This window comes from Diachasma alloeum, unplaced genomic scaffold (genome assembly GCF_001412515.2).
Source record: "Diachasma alloeum isolate Michigan unplaced genomic scaffold, Dall2.0 Dall_scaffold_00880, whole genome shotgun sequence".
NCBI lineage: Eukaryota > Metazoa > Arthropoda > Insecta > Hymenoptera > Braconidae > Diachasma > Diachasma alloeum.
Window position 1 is genome coordinate 153,598 of NW_021681001.1, and position 13,551 is coordinate 167,148.

Consider the following 13,551-nt stretch of genomic DNA (forward strand, 5'->3'; position numbering starts at 1 on the left):
ACTAGGAGAAGATTCAACCAATATTTTCTATCGTTCATGGATACACGACGTCTATCCGATACGTCCAAAACAGCTTGAGAATATGCGTTTGTGTGATTTCTCAAAATGGTATGATATGGTTTACTCTGAACCTAAGTATGAATCCGTTGAGTATTATATGTTGATGCCTCGCATATTGTTGAAACGTAGGAGTCGAGGCTATTTAATTAACCATTATAGGTTCAATGTAAATGTTCAACCTGAAAATTACTTTTATGCTCTATTATTATTATTCAAACCGTGGAGAGATGTTGACGAATTGAAATAAGGTTATGAAAACTATACAGGAGCAGTCAAGGCTCAGAAAGATGATTTGATTAGAGCCAGTGAGTATCACGATTATTCTGAAAATTTTCAAAAGGGTATCGACTATCTGAACAAATAAATTGAGCAAAAACTTGCAGACGAAAATGTGAGTAGTCTCAAAACTGATGACTCTCAATCTCAGAAACCATCACTGGGATGTATTCCGAAAGAAGGCAAAATGGCTATGCAGGAATTGAACGAAATTGAACAAGCAGTAGATAAAAATGTCAACCTTGACGATATGATTACGCAAATGAATGCTGATCAGGTCAGAATATTTGAGAAGGTAACAAATGCAGTTGCTTCTAAAAATGAAAAATTGAGACTTTATGTGAGTGGAGAGGGTGACACTGGTAAGAGTTTCCTTATCGATGTGATTAGAAGATGGATCCGGGAGAAATTGGATGCAAAAATCATTGTTACCGCTCCAACGGGAATTGCAGCTTTCAATGTTAATGGCTTAACTGTGCATAGATGTTTCCAACTTCCGGTTGAACATGATGGTACGCCAAAATACACGCAATTGTCGGATAATTTGTTGAAAATTATGCGTGAAGAATTCCAAAATGTGGGATTAATTATTATTGATGAAATTTCCATGATTTCTAATGTAACTTTGATGTATATTAATCAACGATTAGTTGAAATTTTTGATACATCTGATCAATGCGACGGTTAGTTTGGATGTAAAAACATGCTCTTTTTCGGTGATTTATTACAACTTCCACCTGTTCGAGAAGATTTTCCTTATGTTATCATCCGCTGAAGTTGAAAAACGGTTCGGTACATTGAGTACTATTAACCTTTGGGTAAATTTGTTTACTTATGACGAATTAACGATCAATATGCGTCGGCAAAAGGACCAAACATATGGTGCCCTCCTTTCTCGAATGAGAATTGGTGCTATGGTTCACGAAGATTTCGATATACTGGCTGAAAGACGAATCCCTTTATCGCATGCAGCAAGTGGAAAAAGAATTACAAAATTGTGTGAGTACATCCATACTCTACCGGCAGATACAGTGTGTCTCTTTGCAACACGTGAACAATGTGAATTGATAAATGCGGAAATGCTGAAAGAAATTCCATCGGAAGAAATACTCTTAATAGCTGAAGATTCTGTCGATTGCCGTGATCGTCATTTGAAATCACGGGCGCTGAAAATTTTAGAGAAAATTGAAAAGGATGAACGATACAGGGCAGGATTATCTAAAACCATTGTGATCAAAATTGGAGCAAAAATAATGGTGAGACGTAATATTGATGTAACTCTTGGATTAGTGAATGGAACTATCGGGACAATCGACTCAATTACCAAAACTATTGAAAAGGGTGTTGAATGTATTCAGTCAATAGTAATACTCCTCAATTCTGCGGCACGATGCAAAATTGAACGCATTGATGCGAAATTTCAAGTAATGGACGGTGCATTCATTACAAGGAAATAATTCCCCATAAGCCTTAGCTATGGTGTAACAATTCATCAAAGTCAAGGTTTGAGTCTAAAGAATGCTATTATCGATGTAGGTAATAAAGTGTTCACTACAGGACAAACTTACGTTGCTCTTTCTCGGGTTACAACATTAGCGGGAGTACATTTAATCAATTTTGATCCCGCTTCCATTGAAGCAAGTAAGAAAGCAATCGAAGAGTATAATCGACTACGAGGAATTTATAAAGCTGATTTACCTCAATTAGAAATCTCAAATAAATATGGGACGAAAGTATGGGATAAACAATGAGCTTTTTGAGAGTTCCCAATAGAAGATAAAAATGATGCACTGGTGGATCTTTCTCGTGACGCAAATATATGTGCTTTGATGTATCTTGATGGAGCCTCAAGTTATGCTAATGCGATAATGCAATGTATCATTTTCACTGTTCATATTTGGGTGGAGTGTTAATGAATAGAACAGAAGCTCATCTCAGTGGTCCGGTCGAATTTCTCGAAGAACAACAGGGTTTCTTACAAGAACTCTTCGAATAATTTAATCAATGTTCAAGCAATTAAAAAACTAGTGGGGGGAGTTTATTGTGATACACAAGAACGAGACCCGGCACTTTTTTTCGAGGCACTTTCCGATGAACTACATATAATGAAGAAAAATGTTTCTCAAAAATGCAAATATACTGATAGATGTCATGACTCCAAATATGTGAAAGAAAGTATGGAAATGAAATCGGTTTGGGATTTATTGATCGATAATTCAAAACAATCATCTGGGGAATTAAATCATTTACTAACCGAATCGTTGAAATCTTGGTATGATATCAGTGCATTCTGTGATAATTTTAAAAAAATAACCAAAGCTATTCGCAAAATGGAGCTGATCAATGTTTCGAAAGTGATAGTAATAAAAGTAGCTCCGTGGTTGTCAAACAAGAGATCAGCACGAAAAATGAAAAATCTGTCCCTAAGAAATGTTCCCAATAGTCAGATAACTCTCTGTGGTAAAAACTTCAAAGTTATGAGCGCAATATTTCATGACGATATCGAAGACGATGAGAGTCATTATAGAAACTTGTTGCGACTGAAACGAACTGATTGGATGCAAGCGGATGATAAAGTGATACGAAAAATACGATGGCCAAGAAATTCAAAAAATATTTATACGATTTTTTTTACAAACAACCTAGAGAGATGAGGCACACTCCTTTCGAAAATCATGAATGAATAGCTTGGTTATAATGGTGGTAGATCCTCAAAAAGTCCTGAAATCTCATAAAAAACAAAAAAAAAATTTTTTTGTAGAAAAAAGTTTACTAAGACAGTATGCGTGTATGTATTGGATAGAAGAGTGAGACCCAAAAAATGAGAGAAATCCAAAACAAAGAATGCCAAGTCTGAATTTGTTCATGAATTAGCACAAAAAGACACGATTAGCAATCTGGAAAAAAAATCAACATAATCCATTTGGCGAACGTACTTGGCGTATCCCGACAACAATTCCTAATAAATTAACCCCATTCTCATTAATCGAAGTCTATCGGATAAAGGCGTTTGCCTTCCCTTATTTATTTGTTCATTGAGCTATCCCTGCGTTCCATTAAACACCCCTATATAGGCTTTCTAGTGGAAGTTTATCTCTTCCAGAGTACGTAATTCCCCCACTTTACGTAATTTCCACTCATATGATTGTCCCCCACTCCAAAAATCCATGGATATTCTTCTGGAAGTAATAATATACAGGGTATAGTATATTTCATGCGTTCTAAGCTCCACATGAGAAGGTACGATAGGCTAGTATGGTATGGTCATAGGATCTTTCTGAAGTCTGACTCTCATTTTGCACTACTCTTCCCATTTAGCAATGTTTGCTGGTGTAGAACTGTTCTATTGTCTTTGGAGTACTTTCCTATCTAAATCAATCACGAGATTTGTAGTTCAATTGTATGTCAATATTTCATGAAGCTGTCAAGTTTCAGCTCTTATGGTGCTTTTCTGGGGACGAGGTACTTTTGACTAGCAATTGATGAAGACATCATTCGGAGGGACACGCCAAGTACGTTCGCCAAATGGATTATGTTGATTTTTTTCCAGATTGCTAATCATGTCTTTTTGTGCTACTTCATGAACAAATTCAGACTTGGCATTCTTTGTTTTGGATTTCTCTCTTTTTTTGGGTCTCACTCTTCTATCCAATACATACACGCATACTGTCTTGGCAAATTTTTTTTCACAAAATTTTTTTTGTTTTTTATGATTGATATTCTCTAAGAATAGGAATTTCGGAATTTATTGGACCCCCATAAGATTCCCTGAATATATTCTCGATCTTTTTGGAAGCTTCATTCTTTGGAATAATTCTTGAATTGACTTTACTGGAGAATTCGATACTTCTACAAAAATTGTACTTCTTAAGGTACAATTGTTTTTCTCCATAAAAAATTATCTTCAAACGTGCTGAACGAATAATACTCAGCGTTCGCTTGGGGACGGCCGGAAGCAACATGTTATCGGCGACTCGACTCTCTCGTCACACCTGATTCCCCTGATTCGGCTGGTTGAACGCCCGTTCCGTTGCATGAGTGACTAACCATTGAATACCGGGATATTTAATACACACCTCGTCTGAAAATTCATCTTTAGAGAGTTTATGATTTGTAAAGTCCTCAGCTCCTGAATCCTCGTTGGTTATCTCCGAATATAGATTTCTATTGGTATCCACGACGCCCTTATGGTTCTTCCCGATTCCCGGACCATCCTTGGATCCATTTCCCTCCTCTCCTTCTAAGGAGATCATGCTTTTTCTCCACTTCTGAAGAAAAATCATGACACTTCTTGATTTTCTTGAAATTTCTTGATTTTTTTTATTCTTCCTTGATTCGATGATGCAATATATGAGTTGAACTTTCTACTGCCCCGTTGAAAAACTAGATAGAATATATTCACAGGTATTTTGATACTGCTGATGAAGCATCATGATAACAGAAAATTTTCTTTGCCATTGCGGATCGTCATTCAACATCTTGACTTTGTTGAAAAAGGTTGTTCTGAGAAAAATAATTTTCGTGATGATGCGTAGTCTAGTAAGGAACTGCTCTCTTTACACTGATAGAACGGATTAGTTATTGTTAACGAATGAATTTTGGTTGGAGGTTAGGGTCTATTCGGTCCCACCAAATGTTCACTCGTTAATAGTTAACGAATGTATATTTGAGGAGCCTTGTTTGACTTGACTTTCGCCATTCAAGTGAACCATTCGTTAACTATTAACGAATATTCATTTGGTCATATTCAACTCTACCATTCGTTAATAGTTAACGAATCTCGTTTGGAATAAATGAATCATTCTATCAGTGTGTGAAAATCTGTCTCGTTGTACTCGTAGACGGTCAAAACCAATCAAGTTGCATAAGTCTGAATCGAAAAAGTATTTACGCAAGCGATTACAATGGTCAGGACAACCTTCTCTGATCTCCATAACACCTGGGGCTCCCCACGGACGACAATCGGTTCGTGTGCCGCGGTTAGGATCAAGATCCTCTCCTAGAACTCCAGAATCTTCGTCCCCCAAGGTGGCTATCCATTGTTGTCCATACTGCCTGAAGGATGATTGTCGTTCTTGGCACTGTACTTCAGTATTTTCGGGGAGTTTCCTGCCCGTAGAACCCGCCAATTTCTTTCTTGCCTTTAGTGACGTCCATTCAGCCTGTTTTTTGGGTTTCCCTAGACCACTAATCGCTGGATCCACGGGGACTATATTCCGAAAAACTATCTGGTCATGTGGGTGGAGCTCTTGCAGTTGGACTTGACGAACCCTTCTCGCCGACCTTGCCACATCCCGTTGGCGCCATTGGACCAGAGATGCTCCCTTTGTAGGCGGGTTGTTTAGAATCCTCTCGGCCATTACATAGTCTGCTGATTCTGTTATGATTTCCGAAGATAACATTTGACTACCGAATACTTCAAATTGTATTTTCAATAATGAAAATAAATTGAGCATTATATAATCGTAGTTGACTGGGTAGACACTTCCCCTAAATCCTTGCACTCCATCGTCCTTCCCATCAGGATATTTCGACGGATTGTTTCCCCTGTCGAAGTGACAATGTATCAGGAATCCATACAAGTAGAGCAGCCCAAAATTCAGTTTTTTATGCAATGTTATTTCCATCGCACATTTCCCTTCTTCTTCTTCGTACATGACTCGGATATCCCATTCGTCTGCTCGAGCATCGAAGAGTGCGCGTTTTGTTGACTCGCCGCTTGGGCAGTCTGGGAGTGTTAATTATACGCGTCGCCAGTCGAATGTCCAGTTCTGCAATTTGATACCCGTTTTGACTATCTCCTTCGTTGAATTTTTTATTGGGCGTATTTCACAAATTTCTTCCATTGTGACATTTTCACTGGTCACCTCTTGAGTCTTCATTGCCTCCTGATACTTTGTAGCTGTTTCACCCCGCATTCTGTTGAGTTTTAAGGGTTCCTGAGGGCTCCATACCCTCAGATCTTGTACAACACCCTCCATAGCACTCCCCAGCATCGACGGGTTTCCCGACTTATCCGTATTTATTGATGAATCGTTCTGCGTGTACAGCATCCTTTTGGAAGACGGTTCCTTTGTAGGAAGACATGTGTTCACTACACTCCATCCCGTGTAGTCGTGTGTTGATTCACATATGTCAATGCCAAATTGACCTACCGGTGCCAGGGTCAGGTCAAAAGTATCTGATTCACCTGAATTCTCAGTAGATAGGCGTACTTGATTGTGATTTTCACCAACAAGTATATCCAGGCTCCTGGAACTAACAACCAAAATTCCTAGTACGCTTAATCACCAATCCACAAAGGTCATTAGTAATCGATGACTCGATTCGCTGCAGCTGTTCGCTCTCTGTAGTTCATCTGATTCGATTCTGTTCACCTTCCGATTTATTGAAGAATTTCGGGACCGGTAACTTTGCTTTATTTGGACTTTCATTTACGAGTATTTTAATTATCATTTTTCTTTGATTTTTTTGTTCATGGCCATCAAAGATCGTCAGCAATTTCAATTCGAACGAGTTTTTAGAGTTGAACATTCTAATCGTTGATTGTCTCTATGGACGCGCTCCGTTAACTTGAACGTCGAGGCGTGCACGCATCAGCGTTCTTGACTCCGTGTGTCGCCCGAAGTTCGCTCGCTGCCTGGTGCTCGACTGATGGTGTAATTCGATGCCCCCTTTATCCAATTCTTCCATTTCAATTTTTATTTCGAAAATTTTCCCCGGAGTATCGGTGCCACCGACTACCTATGATTTTATTGTCTCCTGATACCAAACCACAATTTCACCCCGTTTTTGGCAAAAATTGACAAGCATCTGGAGGTTTTTCAATCCTAAAAATCTTATCACTACTCCTGTGAAGACTGCTAGCATTGGATTCTCCATTACCAATGAAGATGAGTAATTTTCCATTCGACATCCTAGAGTCTTCAGCATGATTAGTATTTCACGATGACCTACTAGGTGTCGGTCGGTATTGATGCTGAACGACTTTGATTCTTGTTGCATCGGACTGACAGCTTGTAGTTGATCCCCTCCTTCCGCTAAGATTTCAACTGATTTGCACCCCCTTGCGCTGACTCGGAGGTGATGTGTTGTAGATACGTTTCCCAGTATCTCCTTCCCCGGTTTTCTAATTATGGATAATTTTCTAGCCAACAAAGATGTATCACAATGCGGTCTCTGCGTCATCTGGCCAAAGTACTCAAAATATTCAGTCTTTTTCAGTAACCAAATGCTCTTTGCCATTCGATCTGCAGATGACGGGCTACCGTCCAGATAATATTTCCAACACTCAGGAGTTTTTACTCCGAAATTTAACGGTAATTTGTAGCTCATACTAGCCCTTCTCTCCTCTTCACGTCCGAAGTGTGTACCATCTTTCTGGTCCGGAGCATGCAATACATAACTTTTCTTGAGATGACTCTTTGATGTTGCCAATGACGTCCGAATGACCACAATCTCAGCATTGGTTTGAATGATAACATTAATGATTGCCTTCAATACGAATGAGTTATTCGCCAGAAGATTGTAATTTTCACCATTCTCCAAAGCCCTCTGACTACGGAGGTACTTGACGTACTCTGATGACTTGACACCCGCACTGGAAGTCGATATTTTGAGCATGGTCAGGAAGTTGACGTCAGTTAGTGGAGTAACCTCTGCTCGAGTCCCAGTCTTCAGACGTACACCTGCGACGAATTCCACGTTGTGCTGAGTCTGCAGTCTGATGCCGCCGTGACTCTTCGCTTGCAAATTTATGGCACTCGTACCGTTACCGAATACCAACTCGTATTCATACTGCCCTAATACTCTCGGAACTTTTACTGCACTTGCTCCTTCACCCTTAGCGCCCAGGATCCCTTTTAAACGTTCATGAGAGATCATTATGTCGTCTTTAATCTCGTGATGACGTGGCCTCAATTTCTCCAGTCGAAAATTTACCTCCAATGGTACTGTGTTGACGTCATAATTCCGTTGAACCTTCTCCGAGGTCCATCTCGGCTTAAGTGAAGTCCCTCGGCCCTTTCGCTCAACTAATAATGCGGCCCTTCCTTCCCAGGCTTTACATGAATTCTCTTTTCCCTCTCTTTGGAAAGAACTCCTCTCAATTTGAAGGAGATTCTAAGAATCCATATGTGCCGGGTCTGATGAGTTGCTCTGATTACTCGGTGACAATTCGGGAAAACTTTCATCCCCCTTCATGCTCACCCAGATGCCTTCAGCCCTCCTCTGAGATGTCCAATGTTTTAGGGAACTCCCAGTAGAATGCTCGGAATAAGTCACTCCGTCGGCGATGATAAGATTCTCCGACCCAAGTCTGAACATTGGTCTTACAGCAACAATTGCATAGAGATGAGTCTCAGCTCCGCCTTCTCTACGAATTTCCTTCAAGGGTTTTCCCGTTGAGTGATGTTGTGAACTTTCCCCCCATAAAGAATTATCAATTTCATGACTCTTAGAGGAAAGGTAGTAATCTTTCCCTACTGTAATCCTTACTAGGCCCTAGTTCAAGACCCAGGCCTTTATCTACGTGAAGCGCCACACATGTAGAAAATTCCAAAACACGTCCTCCATTGTCTCCAAGATTCGTCATTAGCAGTCGACCTGCATGTGCCGCCACCTTGGGATCGAAGATTCGTTGGAAAACCCCGCACATCTCATCTAACGTGGGAGTATGTACATTCTCAGCCTCTCTATTTAATGAAGTCTGATGAAACCAAGTATCAGCTTCTATAACCGAGAAATTTCGCCTCCTCCCGTTAGAAGCGATGATTCCGGAAAGATTCTTCAATGAGAATGAGTCTCCGATGATCCCCTCATTTCTTGTCGGCTTCCGCAAGTCAGAGGTAATTTTTTACTTGAGTCTTCTTGGGTTTTCCTTGGCAATAAAGAAGAAAACTGTCCCCGAACGCTTAGTCAATTTTCCCAATTTTTTACTAAGCGGTAGATTCACTTACTTCCGATATTTGGATGTTGCTACCATTTTTCCGTCATTATTATGGCTGTCACTGTTGTTGACATGACTCGTCTTCCGCTGCCATCTGGCGACGATGTTCCAAGCCATGTAAACGATTGGAAATACGGTTTTTTCCCAACACCGATAATTTACTTCTCAGCATCTTTCTTCCCCGCCAAGGGAGAAAAATCCGTATTTCCGATGGGTTATCTCGGTGTGTGAATTTCCCTTAACTCATTTGGAGAGTGTCTGCCTGTTCATTTCTTTTAAAAATCGATGTCTCCGCATGTGGTTGTGTAATATTGCTTCCCATGTAACCAGGCTGATTGCCACTACCAATGGCCCCCATATCGGAAACAGTAAACTCGCTTAAGGTTTTCCCCCACCACTTCTGGGACTTGGGCTGGTTGATTGACCTGGAGCACTGCATCATTAATTGACCTAGTCAAGAATCGTGTTTTGCCAATCTCTTTCAATTTGACAAATCGGAGTTCGGAGCCGTTTATCGATAAGGCCCTCCCTGGTATGATTCTCACGTCCAGGTGTATCGATTCCAGGAAATCTTCTCCTAGGACCCCTCCCGAGCAAGGAAAGTCGTTGGGGACCACGCGAAAAATGTGTCCCAACTCCTCCTGTCCGAATTGGAAATAAATAACAACTTTACCAAGTGTCGAAACCTCCTGGTCAGCAATTCCCCGCAGAATATTGGTATGCTCCATTTTTCCCGATTTTTATTAGTGAAACAGCCGCTCCTGAATCTACCAGGAAAGCTGTCCGCTTTCTAAGTTTTCCGGCCTCCAAGACAATATGATTTTTTAATTTATTATATTGCACTAGCCTTATTATTCGCCCTGTATTCTGCGTGTGCTCTAATTGTCTCAGGATGTCGCTCGAATCACGTTCAATCTCGTACTTCATCACCTGATGTACCTCTCTGGAATTACGATTCAGTGATTTTAACCTCCTGGATTTTCCGTTTTTTTTTAATTCCTAGGTTGGGTGTAAACGTGGCTCTTGACTTCGATCTTATTTTCATTGAGAATGGTCTCAACATCTGCTGAGTCAGAAATTCCAAGTCGTTTCTTCAGTTTTCGGCAAACATATGCATTAGGACCTTCATATTTGCAGTATTTGCATTTTTCCTGAATTCAATTTTCGATATTACTTTTAGAATCCGTCCGAATTACTTCGTCGTTTCCATTTCCCAATGAGAGTCCACACTCTGCAGCTGTGTGTCCCTCTTTCCCGCAGTTGAAACAAATGTTCAATTTCATTTGAACTTGCTGTTGGTCCCTCTGCGTTGTTCTCGCCCTATTTTCTAGGCGTATCATTTTCTTTGAAAAATCTGGAACGTTGGTTCCTGTTACGGCGTTGTCGTCAATCTTCGCCTGCATTATTGAGCCTTTGTTGTTTGAAATTCCTCCGTTTGATGACACGTTTTGCCCCGTGTCCCACTTCTGATTTTTCGCTGAACTCAGCAACATTGTCTCCTCGAGTTCTGCTGCTGTTTCCCAACACTTGCGAAACATTTGAAATTTANGGTTGATTGACCTGGAGCACTGCATCATTAATTGACCTAGTCAAGAATCGTGTTTTGCCAATCTCTTTCAATTTGACAAATCGGAGTTCGGAGCCGTTTATCGATAAGGCCCTCCCTGGTATGATTCTCACGTCCAGGTGTATCGATTCCAGGAAATCTTCTCCTAGGACCCCTCCCGAGCAAGGAAAGTCGTTGGGGACCACGCGAAAAATGTGTCCCAACTCCTCCTGTCCGAATTGGAAATAAATAACAACTTTACCAAGTGTCGAAACCTCCTGGTCAGCAATTCCCCGCAGAATATTGGTATGCTCCATTTTTCCCGATTTTTATTAGTGAAACAGCCGCTCCTGAATCTACCAGGAAAGCTGTCCGCTTTCTAAGTTTTCCGGCCTCCAAGACAATATGATTTTTTAATTTATTATATTGCACTAGCCTTATTATTCGCCCTGTATTCTGCGTGTGCTCTAATTGTCTCAGGATGTCGCTCGAATCACGTTCAATCTCGTACTTCATCACCTGATGTACCTCTCTGGAATTACGATTCAGTGATTTTAACCTCCTGGATTTTCCGTTTTTTTTTAATTCCTAGGTTGGGTGTAAACGTGGCTCTTGACTTCGATCTTATTTTCATTGAGAATGGTCTCAACATCTGCTGAGTCAGAAATTCCAAGTCGTTTCTTCAGTTTTCGGCAAACATATGCATTAGGACCTTCATATTTGCAGTATTTGCATTTTTCCTGAATTCAATTTTCGATATTACTTTTAGAATCCGTCCGAATTACTTCGTCGTTTCCATTTCCCAATGAGAGTCCACACTCTGCAGCTGTGTGTCCCTCTTTCCCGCAGTTGAAACAAATGTTCAATTTCATTTGAACTTGCTGTTGGTCCCTCTGCGTTGTTCTCGCCCTATTTTCTAGGCGTATCATTTTCTTTGAAAAATCTGGAACGTTGGTTCCTGTTACGGCGTTGTCGTCAATCTTCGCCTGCATTATTGAGCCTTTGTTGTTTGAAATTCCTCCGTTTGATGACACGTTTTGCCCCGTGTCCCACTTCTGATTTTTCGCTGAACTCAGCAACATTGTCTCCTCGAGTTCTGCTGCTGTTTCCCAACACTTGCGAAACATTTGAAATTTAACTAATTTCACCAAGCGCTGAATCGGTTGTATCAATCCCAATTCGAAACGAATTTTGGCTAATTCCATTGCTAACCTCTCGACTCGAACAGCAAATGCGCTAATGCCCTCATCTGTTCCCTGTCGAAGGCTGCAAAATTCCAGATGTAATTCTTGCAAAGCTCTTCCTCTGGATCCTGCTCCTTTTGTACTCCTGTACGTAAAGTCCGCCAGAGTTATATCATTTTTGCTGCTCGGTACTAAGAAGGTCGTACCTTCTATAGCATCTGCAAAAACTTGACTTTCGTGGTCAGCTGGGTCGATGGTATCCGTCGCCGCCTTTATGGTTGCATTCGATACACCAACTACTGACAACGAACCTGGTACGTCTACCAGTGCTGGTGTTCCGACCAGTTGCTCTGTTACGCCTGGCACGCCGGACAGGGCTTCATCAATAACTGACACACTAGCTAGTGTCCTTGGGCCCATCTCGATTGAGATACACTGATAACTTTATCTCTCCATGAGATACACTGTGAACTCCTTTGGAAACTGACATGTCCTCCAGAGCCTCACTGAGTCGCTCTATGTCTATAGTACCTCCAATTACATGAGAGACCGCAGATTGCAGTGGAAATTTTCCGGAATTATTTCCACTCCGACGACAAAAATTCCTGGCTGCAACAAATTCTCCATGAATATGTCTGTATGAAGCCATAATTATCAGCTGCTTCCAAGTCTGACTGTTGAAATTGAGGACAAAGTCAGACCGCATACTATTCAGCTGAATAGATTTCTGGGTTCAAAACGTCTCTCCGTACGATTGGAATCTTCTTCTGCTGGTGTATCCTAGGACTATTTTCTCTCTCCCCCGATAAAAATACACTCCAGGGGATGATAACGAACCTCCAATCCACCAAAGTTCACCGAATTATTCTCGTACCCTACTGTAGTCGTCGGCAAGAGTTGATCAGGCCCTGCCTTCGAAAATGCACCGCTGACACAAAAAATGTTAGGGATGAATCCCTGGATTGTGCCAACTGGAGATAAATCTCCCTACAGTGGGTAGATACTGGAATCCGGTATATTACTCGGTAGAATTAGAGGTATTTATTTATTCAAACTAACTCAGTTATCCTAAAGGGATAAATATGAGGAATTTACAAAGCTGATACAAAATAAGTATTATGCTTGATTTACGTTGACGACTGATCTCCCGAATCCTTGTGAGTTCAGTTTATATAATAATTAAGCGGGTCATGTTACGACACTGGTCAGCAGTACTGCACATGAATGCTGCATTAGTAAAATAATGAGTGAAGCAAGTTGAACTCAATTCAGTGTTCAACTTCTTCACTTTTGTAAATAAATTATTACTTAATTTATTGACCCTATTCTGGGCCATAACACATTTCATGTTAAATATTTGTATATGGCATAATACGTCACGTGAAAAAAAGCATCTGAAGTTGATTTCAAGCAAGAATGTAATCTTTCAATGAGTATTTTCTTGTTCACAATAAACTTTTTGGTTTTTTAAACATCTAACCTCTATTCGTACAAGTTCCTTTTCTCAGCGAAATTATCATATCAATTTAGGAACAAAT